At 40.4% G+C, this 11,726-nt stretch overlaps 1 long non-coding RNA gene across 1 annotated transcript in view; it reads right to left on the bottom strand.

The window, feature by feature from the left end:
• LOC116154659 (uncharacterized) overlaps nt 1-11,726 on the bottom strand; it is a 20,625-nt gene extending 8,899 nt beyond the window's left edge. The window contains exons 1-2 of the long non-coding RNA XR_004138583.2: nt 11,271-11,726; nt 8,979-9,302 (exon numbers count right to left, since the gene is read on the bottom strand). This is a non-coding gene — a long non-coding RNA (uncharacterized LOC116154659). The remainder of the gene's footprint in view (nt 1-8,978; nt 9,303-11,270) is intronic.

Raw genomic sequence — 11,726 nt, 5'->3', positions numbered from 1 at the left:
AATGTTTTGGAACTAGATAGAGGTGGCGGTTGCATAACATTGTGAATGTAGGAAATGGCCCCCAAATTATATACTCTGAAATGGTTAATTTTCTATTTTCTACATTTTTACACCAATAAAAATACATTTAAAAAGAATGACATAGCAAGAAACTTAGCCCTCAAAATGCAGATAAAAATTAAGTTACTTATGAAAAAAAAACTGCTTAGCAAAACAGGTGTCAGTATATCTTCTACCAAAACTTTACATCATATTTAAGGATGAGAGACTTTGAAGATGTTGCCTAGTTGTTCACCAATGAGGAACACAAGTCTGTTGCCTCTATTTCTGCTAAACACTCTGCTGGAGGTCTTTAACGTGCACAGTGCGACAGTGAGTAACAACTGAAGAGTTTACAAATTGGAAATGAAGAAACAAAATCTTTATCTGCAGATGATGTGAGTGCCTCTGTGGGAGGAGGAGAAGCCACAGACAACCAGGCGGAATGAGAGTCCAGTAGGATTCTCTAGATACTCTGATTACTCACTGATTCTCTGGTCAGTATGCAACTTCACTGGAGTGCCAGGCACCAGCAATAATCAGAACACTCTGGAAAAGTTGTCAGTTCACAATAGGAATTACGAGAGAATTTGAAAGATTTATACCACTTTATTGGAAGGTTTTTTTTGGGGGGGAGGGAATTAGTTTTATTCATATATTAATTTTACTTTATTGTATATATTTATTTTAATGGAAGTACTGGGGATTGAACCCAGGACCCTGTGCATGTGAAACATCCACTCTACCACTCAGCTATACCTGCCCCACCCTGGAAGATTTTTTAAATTACCATAATAAAGGAAGAGGTGGATTGGTCATTAAATGAGAAGGTTCACTATCACAAAGACAACTCTTCGCCTCCAATAAGTAAGTCTTTCAAGTACCAAGAGGCAGACATTGCTGAACATGCAAGAACATGCATGAAATTTCTGAAGAAATTACTAAAACATGAGTTTTACCCATAAGAGACAGACAGATGAACAATGGCAAAAGAACTGAGAGTAAGCATGGAATCCACATAACCGTACAGATCAGCCTTTAGATGATGGGAACGTCAGTTACAGAGCCTCACATAAGTGCTACTAACAATGACAGCACAGAAATTATAAAATTTTTAAAATTTGGGAGCAAAATGGGGAAAGAAGATACAAGGTAACATAATAACATTGATTTCATCATTTTAGTCTCTGGCGGACGGCTTGGTATCTGCCCCAGGCGTGCATATTCAGGGACCAGCCAGGGTCTTAGGTGGAGGGTATATCTAAAATTTGTGGTACCACCTTTGTGGCTGTTTTTATATCAGATTTCCTTTTACTTTTAGCAGCATCTGTGGCTATGCTGAACTTTGTCCTTTGGTTCTTTAAACCAACAGGACTGCAGGGGATCTTTCTGGGCTCTGGGTGCATGGTGCCAGCTACAGCCTGCCCTCAGGAACTGAGTCATTTTAAAAAAAATGGAAAACCCACACGTCTTCCAAGTGTCAACCCAGCAGGATTTGCCTGCTGCTGTTCACTCTTTGGTGAACTAACTCTGTAGGTAGTCATTAAAAAGTAGGTATACTTTGTCCAGAGTCCGTGGTGGTTATTTGCAGGAGAGTTGCTTCAGCAAGATTTACTCAGCTTATTACCAGAAGCAGAAACTGCCCTGTCTTTTACTTCTAGTATTTCATGAAAACTTTTTTTTTTCTTTTTAACTTTTATGTAGTTGTCTGTATCAATATTTTATTGCCTCTTGATGTTCAGTAAGAGTTAGGAAGCCCTTCCCTACTCCCAGGTCATAGAGGGATACACTCCTGGTTTCTTCTAATACTTACGTGGAGGGTTTCATTTGAAACGACTGAGGCATCTTTCACTCTCATCCATTCTGCTGCTCTGTTTGCCTGTCTGTGTGCGAGCACAGCGCTTGGGCGTGTAGACTGCAGTTTGCTGTAATATCTGTGGAACTACTCCATAGCACACAGCACTTCTTTTATACATTTCCTACCTAGTCTTGCATGTTTCTTTCCACGTAATTTAAAACACCAACTCATCTGGTTCCAGCAAAAAGCTTATTCTTATTTTCACTTGGCATTAAATTCTTAAATTATCTTGTGGAGAACAGATGTCTTTATAATGGTTAGATTTTTGTTTGTTTATGTTGTGGCTATAAGCATCTCCCTTTATATTAGGCATTTAGAAGCTTTTAAAAAACATCTTAGGTGCTAAAGATTGTGGGAAAACTAGGCTAGCTGTGTAGCTGTTCCATTTATAAGCATCTTATTTCAGGACAATTACATGACTCTATATGGAAGTGTGCTTTCAATTCAAGAGACAGAAATAAAGTGCCTAGCTATACAAAAACCGTAAGATGCCAAAATATTTTTTTTTTAGATTCCAAACTTTAAATTAAGCTGATTGCATCTACACATTAGGGCTAACAGAATCTAGGCCTTGTCTACACAGACTTAGTCTAATTACCTACACTGTTCTCTAATAACCACATTTTAAAAACTTACTCTTTACTGACTGAATTAAGTAGGGCCCACCACTGTAGCTTAACAATCATATTTTATTGCTTTATTCATGTGGTGAATGCAAAAGCAAGGATGTCCTTTCACTTGCCTAGGTCGACTTTGATATCCCACTGGAGTATTTGAAATCTTTTCTGCATGAAACTTTCACACTTTTCTATGTTTTTCGTAAATTTGTTCCTGAAAATGATAACTTTTGATTAGTTTTATAAATAGAATGTTCTCTTTCATTACATATTACAAGTATTAATTGTATATATGATTTTTATGTATAAATTTTATAATTTGCTACCTTCCTAAATTCTTTTTTTAACTGAGTTTGTTGTAGCACTGATTCTCTGCTATACTATCATATCACCTGCAAACTTTATTTCTTTTTAAATTTTTATGCTTATTTGTTTTCTCTTGGCTAAATACTTAGAGGACAACATTAATAACTGAAATAGTGGCCCTCCTTGATTTTTGTTCCTGCAGTATTTCCCTTTAAGTAAAATGCTTGTATATAAACACATAATCATGCCAAGGAGGTCTCCATAAACTTCTTTATCCTTGAGTGGTTTTTAAAAAAATCATGTTGATTTTTGTCAAAGGCTTTTTTAGCATCAATGAAGACAGTCCTATGAATTTTCTTTTTAGAAATATCAAGTGAATTTTATAATAACAAGAATTTTATTAATAAAATATTATCCTTGCTTTCCTGGTACGTCTCACATGGCCATGATATATTATTTTCTTAATGCCATATTTGCAGTATGATTTTTTCCTTTGGTCCATGTTTTATGAGAAAGAATGCTTTAAATTTCTAAACATAAGCAGCACATTTAACCCTATACTTATTAGTGATTGCTAAAACACACACACATTTTGTAAGAACAGGAAGAAAATTGTGGAAGAATGCACAACTGAGATATATGGTTATCTCAGGGAGGAGAGGAGTAAGGTTAGAGATGAGAGACAGAGGACACAGATGAACTTTTTTCCTCTCTATATCTCTGTATTAGTTTATTCCTTGTGACAGACACATATTAATCTCTGGGAGAACAATTGACTCAATTAATGCAAATTAAAATGTTGATATATTATCACAGAATCCCTAAACGCTGGGATCCCTGACACTCGTTTCCACAATACCATTTATATCCTTAATTCTCGGCATGATTTATATTTTATTCTATCATACTTTATATATGTGTCTCCCACACTAGGCTCTTAGCCCTTTGGAACAGTGATCCAAGTCGGTTAATCTTTGTATCTCTGAGAGCTGACAGCCTGTGCTGGCATATAGGAGATGCTTAAGAAGGGCTTTCAAAATGAAAGATAAAGCTTTATACCTTGGAGCTTATGCCCTAGACATATACACTGAAGGATTTGGGAAATAGACTACATAATGAACCATCTTGCATCTGTGTGTGAGAATAAACAGAAGACATGCCAGGATGGCCACTCGGAGCAGCAATTTTGAGCTCACTGCTCTGGATCCCCTCCCCGGGACTGAAATCTCTATCCTCAGAAAGGGAAATGACTGAGGGCCCGAGAGTCCCTATCAGAACCGGGAATAAGGGAGCCGATCTGTGACTGGTGCTGCTGTCACTCTGCGTTCTAACTTCATGACCTCCAGGTTCTTTTCTGAACTGCTTCTTCCCATGATCCCACGAGAATGATTTTTGGTGACTTGATCCTGAAGCTCCTTTTCCTGGTCCAGAGGTATTGGAGTCCTGGGGAATATCTATCTTCTCTCAGCCTACACTTCCACATCCTGCACTGGCCACGCCTGGAAGCCCATACACTTGGTTCTCACCAACAAGGCTGTGGCCAACATCCTGGTTCTTCTCTTCAAGGGAATCCTTCAGATGATATTTATCTGGGGAGTCACAACATCGTGGGCAGCGCTTGGTGTAAGCTTGTCTACTATATCCACAGAACAGCCCGAGGCCTTTCCCTCTGCACCACTTGCCTCTTGAGCAACTTTCAGGCAATCACCGTCAGTCCCAGAACTGGTGGGTCAATGGGGCTCAAAGACAGCTTGGAAGAACATCCGTTCCTCCTGCTCCCTATGTTCGATCTCCAACCTGCTGATAAAACACCTTTGTTCTTATCCATTTAGAGGCTCATCAGCGTCTTGGCAGTTCTACCAAGCTCCGGGATTATGGGCTGTGTTCTTCGAAAAAGCCTGAAACATCTAGTACTACAAAATACACACTTACAATGACCTTCCCAGATGTTGTGCTCACGGGACTTATGACTGGGGCCAGTGTTCACACGGCCCTTCTCCTACACAGACACCACTAGACAGTGAAGCATATGCACACCCTCAGAAACTCCCCCAGACTCTCTCCTGAGGCAAAAGCCACTCAAACCATCCTATTTCTAGCAAGCACCTTCGTTTTGTTTTACTTTGCCAATTCTGTCCTTACAATTTATAATGTTTTTTCCAACTTTCACCTCTGGGTGCAGCACACCACTATGTTTTTGGCAGCATGTTATCCCACCCTGAGCTCCCTGATACTGTTGCTTCAAGATCTCCAAGCACCAAGATTCCGCTTTTAAATGGTGGGGGAATAATTCCAAAATTGCTAGTGGGCCATTCACAATGGTTTCTTTTCTCCAAAGAATGTGGTTATTCAAGCAAGGACATCTAGATGTCTAGACATGACAGACATACACCCAAGATACTGATGATGCAAAGATCTGTATGACATTGACTTAGCCATGTGGAAGTTTCCAGCTTCACTCAGAAGGCAGACAACTGTCAAATAAATACAATACCACATAAGGGTTACTATTATCATGATGCTTTGTGATTGTTTTTCTTTGGAATAATTGATGGAAGCATGCTAGTTGAAATTGGACAGGAATAATTTGAGGACATATCAGAAATGTTAACGGTTTATTAAGACAACTACTAAATTGGATGCAATATTGTATAATGATAAGCAGTACTGGCTTTATATGCCAACAACTGTAACTCATGGAAGCAGCTGAATCATTGTAAGACTTAGGGCATTTACCTATGAAATTAATAAATTGTATCCTATTAGGTTACTGTGCAGAAGTAAATGAGGTGATGAGGCAAGACTTCCAAAATAGCAGAGTGAGATGCTGTGTAAATCTACTGTTTTAGAAAAGCAACATAAATACTGGCAAAATTACTAAAGTCAACTTTTTTACAACTCTAGAAATTAACCAAAGTCTAACAACAATCAGAAGAGCATTTTTTTGTCAAGAAAAAAATTTTGAACCTCAGCAGTAAAAACAGGGTTTGTGGAGTTTTACCTTTGTTTACTCCCAGCTCCCTCTCCCCAAGCTCTGCACTAGCCCTAGAAAAACAGCAGCCTCATAGCTACAGTAGCAAGAAAACCTTTCATCAGAAAGGATCAGTTTCAATTGTTTTACACTGTGGTAGGTTAAGGCTGCAATACGAGTTGGGGTAAACATTAGCCAAGGCCAAAATTCTTAAAAGGTGTATCATAAGAATAAGATGTTCACATGGCCGGACAGCCACAGTCCTTTAGGTTGGCCAAATTTAAGACTGAAGTCCTCTAATGACTCTGTAAAAAGACTGAAACAATTGAGTTCATCACTTAAGACCCAAGGAGCTATGAAGCACTCTGACACATTCCTGAGGATCTAAAAGGTCACACACGTACACAGGAATATGTGCCTGCCCAGAAAAGACGTGAAGGTCACCAATAATTAACCTCTGGCTGACCTTGAAATCCTGCAGCAGGACGAGAAGGCTAAGGCAGACTTGTAAACTGGCTGGGCATTGAAGTAGTGCCTCAACACACACAAAGTACCTTTGGCCAAGGGTGGAGGACTCACTGACTCAAGGCAACTGAGGAAATCTCTGATCAATTATTAGCTAACCAGGCAGAGACTTAAGTGACTGCACACTACAGGAGAACAGACTTTACAGAATTAGTCCAGGAATGTCACTAAACAAACTGCAGCAACAGTTACAGCCACAGCAACAGATTCTGAGGAGAGGGGGAATTCGACATCCAAGGTAGCAACATTATATTGCCTACAATGTCTAGCTTCAATAAAAAATTGTGATACACAAAGAATGAGGGAAGTACGATCTATACACAGGGAAAAAAAAAGCGGCCTATAGAAACAGTTCCTGAGGGGTCTCATATGTCAGATTTACTACACAAAGACATTAAATTGGCTATTAAAATATGTTTGAGGAACTAAAAGAAACTATTTCTGAATAAAGGAAAATATGACAATGATGTTTTACCAAATAGAGCATATCAACAAAGAGAGATGATTAAAAAAAAAAAGAATTTACTAGAAGGGCTTCACAGCAGATTTCAGCTGGCAGAAGAAAGAACAGGCAAACATGAAGATGGGTCAATAAAGATTATCCAGGTGAAGTGGGAAAAAATCAAAAAAGAAAAAGTAAACAGTGCCTCAGAGATGGGGACACCGTCAAGCACACCAACATATGCATAATAGAAGTCCTTGAAGGAGAGGAGACAGAATAAGGGGCATAGAGAATATGCGAAGAAATAATGATCCCAAACTTCCAAATCTGATGAAAACAATCTATACATACAAGCAGGTCAACAAACTCCGAACAGCATCAAATTATTTCCTTCCTCACAGGCTTTCATCTCAGGAAACTAAACAGGAACCTGGTGCTTCCCAGGGATGGGGACAAAATGAGTTCTTATCAGATAAGTGAGCGCTAAGAACATTTCTGCAGTGATGTGAGATGCGACGGACAGGATGTCTACTTTCTTCTCCAACTTCCTGCCACACAAAAAACAAGCAACCTAAGAATCAGTTACATATTATCCCAAGACAGTCACTAGTAGTTTCTCGCAAGTTTTTTTTTTGTTATAAAAAACATTCATAGATATATAAAAACTCAAAGAATAGCACAGTGGACCCCCCTTATACACATCACACAGATTGAATAAACATTAAATTTTGCCATATTTGTTTTATGTATATGTCTTCTACATATCATCTATCTATCCATCTCTCTCTTTTATCCAATTTACTTCTTTTGACTGAAATACCTGAAATTACAGATATCATGATCCTTCACCCCCAAATACCTCAATTTGAATCTCCTAATAAAGATACTCTCCTACAAGCACAACGTCTTCATGATGCCAGTCCTTTGAGAGTGTGGTATTTGGGAAAGAATGAGGCCCTTGCTAGAGAATACCAGCAAGATGAAAAAAGAGAAACCTGGTTTAATGAAAGTTTCAGGCAAGAAAGCCACAGTGAAACTTCCTGAATCCAGGAAGGCCACAAAGCCAAATATACCACACAAGGCAGCAGCAGAGCCTTCATTATATTTAAAAATTATGACCAGGGTTCACAATCAGGCCCCAACTACATAAGCTTCCATATGGTCATCAGCTCTTGGGGCCGGACAGCCACAGTCCTTTAGGTTGGCCAAATTTAAGACTGAAGTCCTCTAATGACTCTGTAAAAAGACTGAAACAGTTGAGTTCATCACTTAAGACCCAGCAGGTAATAGAAGGAGGGAAAATGGTAGATGTTAGGATAGCGCCCTTTCCGCATGAGTTTCTTGGTGCCTAGGCCAAGCACTCGGGCCTGGCTAAATACAATCTTCCCTTTGGGATATTTAAGCTATTGGGTCACATGAACTATTCATAGAAGCACTAACTATTGAAGTGACCACCAAAGACCCAAATAGTATTGGGGAAAAAGAGAAAGGAATGGAGGAAGGAGCAGGGAGTAGGAGAGGAGAGAAGGCAATAGTTGCCTGTAACTAGATAAACAAGACTGTACTGTGTAGCACAGGGAAATATATACAGGATCTTGTGGTGGCTCACAGCGAAAGAGACTGTGACAATGAATGTATGTATGTTCATGTATAACTGAAAAATTGTGCTCTACACTATAATTTGACACAACATTGTAAAATGACTATAACTCAATTAAAAAAAGTTTAAAAAAAAAGTCTAATAAAAAGAAAAAAAAATAGTTGCCTGTAACTAAAGAGCCATTCATTCTAACCAACTGCCAGCTGTGTAAAGATGGAGTATGGGCTACTATCAAAACATTCATATTGTAAAATATACCATGCAGAAAAGCATATTAAAAATAATCACATATGTGTGCATGCACGCACACGCACGCACGCACACACATACACAGTTTCACATAAAATGTCTATACCTATGTGTGAACAACTAGGTAACACCACTTAGGTCAAGTGATGGCACAAACCAGAAGCCCTTCAGTAAACTGCCCTCCCTCCCCCTTCTATGGTCAACAGCCCCCACGAGACAGCCCTGAAGCACTTTCCCTTACGCTGCTCTAGAATCCCCCCACCCGAGAGGCCTCCTTGGAGTCCGCCCTGCTAGTTGCCCTCCTCCTTGCCCAGGGATGAGGTTCTCTGCTGTACAGGCCCTAAAACTCCTCCAAAACAGCCAAGACTTACCTGCCCCCTAAATGAACACATCATCCTCAGCTTAGAGCTGGCCAAAGGGTGAGGTGCGGACAAACGCAGGCGCTTCTGTCACCGTGGAGTCGGAGGGCACCGCCCGCCTGGCACGTGGATGTGTTCATCCACCTGGAGGCTCTCTGTGGTTTATGGGTTTTTCACGGAGGCTAATCACATAGGCATGATTTAATCTGATACAGGGATATTTACAGAAATCTCTGACAGACATCATATTTAAAGGAGAAATTCTGACATCAGGGAGAAGACAAGAATGCTGCAAGCACTTCTTTCAGCACTGGACTGCAGTTCCCACCGGTGCAACTGGTAAGAAACAAAGTTTTAAAAATTGAGACCGATGGGGAAAACTCCCTGTTTTGTCTTTTTTTTTTTTTTTTAACATTTTTTTTCTTTTATTGAAGTATAGTCAGTTTACAATGTTCAGTCAGTTTCTGATGTATAACATAATGTTTCAGTCATACAAAAACTCACTTTTTAAGGGTGATATGACTGTTTCTGTAAAAAGCTATAATTTTTTTGTGGGTTTTAAGGTGACAATCAGTCAGATTGTGACCACAAGAAAGGACACAGGATAGGTACAGGGAAAAAAAAGTATTACACTTACAGGTCCTGAGAGACGAGACTCATTGCATGCCGAGAGGAAGTCACATGGGAGAGAGCACCAAGGGATAAGGTGCAACCAAGTAGGTGGGGTGGGAGCAAGGACCATGGACAACTGCCCTTACTGGGGGTCATGGTGGAGTACACAAGAACAGACTGGAGGAGATTTCACTTGTGTGTTCAAATGACACTAGGTCACAGTCCGGGGAGGGTAGGAAGAGGAACTTGTGGCAAAGACCGCCCTTATTACACTGGTACACAGAGCCTGTTTGTGGGGATGCTGAGGTAGAGGAGAAATATGAAGCTTTTAAAATTTACAATACAGCGATCTACACAAAAGCTATGAGAATTAATAAGACAGTTTATCGCATTTGCTTGGTATATCAACATACAAGTTAACTGTATTTCTGTATACGACCAACAAAAAGTTAATGAAATTATGAAACACCATTTACAAAAGCATTAAAAATTTCAAGTATCATGAAATGAATCTAATATAAATGTACAACGCTTCTATAAGTAACATCAACTTTATTCAGAGACATCAAAGATGACCTAAATGAATGGAATCATACATGGTGTTCATGGCTTTTAAGACTTCATATTATAAATATGTCATTACTCAAAAGATTTATCGATTGAATGCAGTCCCAGTACAAATCCCAGACACTTTTTTTTTTTTTGGTGGAAGTTGACAAGGTAAGGTAAAATTTTATGTAAAAACGTAAGGGCCAAAAGAACAAAGACATTTTGTAGTAAAAGAATATAGCAGGCAACGTTGTTTTATCATCTGAGACTTAGAAAAGATCCTGTAGCTAAAATGAGTAGCATTGGCCTAGGGATAGACAACAGACCAATGGAACAGAAGGTCCTAGACCAGCCATACACACACAGACACTTGATTTATGATAGACATGGCACTGCCAAACAGTGAAGAGACTGACTTTAATAAGGGAATTGAGGGGGAAGGGTAAAGATTAGTGGTAGAGTGCATGCCCAACATGCAGGAGGTCCTGGGTTCAATCCCCAGTACCTCCATTCAGATAGATAGACAGACAAACAAACAAACTTAATTACACACACACAACCCCTCCCCACCCCCCCAAAAAAGACAGAGTAGGCCACAGTATTCACAAAAACAAATGACTGGGCAGGCTGTGACTAATCCTTCTTGAATGTATCTCGAATTATCTTGTATCATGGGATACAAGTTGTGGGACCAACCGAGACCCTTCAAAGTCCAACAACCCCCATTTCTGGGCTCTCATCTGTCCCCCTGTGATCCCTCAACAGATAAAGCACATTCTTTACTGGACATGTTTGCCCTAATAAACTAATAGCCCTTGGTAATGCCTAACCTCACAACAGCTCAGGCTGGCTTGTTTCAGCCCACCTTATAAGAATCATAAACCCCACAGCCCTGCAAGGAACCTAAATTTCTTACCTCACCTACAACCAGAGACTTGCGCACAAGCGGATCACGCATCTTGTGACCCTAACTTATACACAACCCTAGCAACAAGCACCTCTCTTCAGTGTGGCCCGCTGCTGTCTACGGCAGTGTAACCTAATAAACTCCTTTGCTATTCTTCTCCTTCATCTCTGGTAACTTCATTTACAGCCCATCACTGACCCGCAGAATGAAACCTATCTACCTGAAGCGGTCCTTACCTCCGCTCCGTCTCGTCCCCAAGTACATCCGGAGTGCTCTCCTCGTACCTCTTCGGATCCTTCAGATACAGCTCTAGCCCCCTCCTAATCCCTTTCTCCTGTCTGTGCACGCTCGCCATTTCTCTGTCCGGTTCTCTGCAGTAGGGACCCAAACCTTTCCAATACGGCCACATGCTTCGTGCGGCCTCAAAAGGGCTGCGAGACACAGTGGGCGCGGCCAGTGTCCACTCAGGCCTGGCCTGGGATTGGTTCAGCGCTCCGGTCCGGTCGGAAGACTGTAGGCAAGAGGCTGAAATTCTACTAAACGTGCGTTACTGTGCTGGCAGCCGCTGAAAACATGGGGGAAAAAAACCAAAGGTGAGAAATCCTGAAGAGAATTCCTGAAGGTTGGATTTGCAGCTTTTTCGCTTGGTCGGCGAGAGTGGCCATGTCGCTCTCTGTCCTGCGCACGACCCA

The sequence above is a fragment of the Camelus dromedarius genome, chromosome 9, assembly GCF_036321535.1.
Source record: "Camelus dromedarius isolate mCamDro1 chromosome 9, mCamDro1.pat, whole genome shotgun sequence".
Lineage (NCBI taxonomy): Eukaryota > Metazoa > Chordata > Mammalia > Artiodactyla > Camelidae > Camelus > Camelus dromedarius.
The sequence above is the reverse complement of the archived record's forward strand: the minus strand, read 5'-3'. Positions and strand labels throughout refer to the sequence as shown.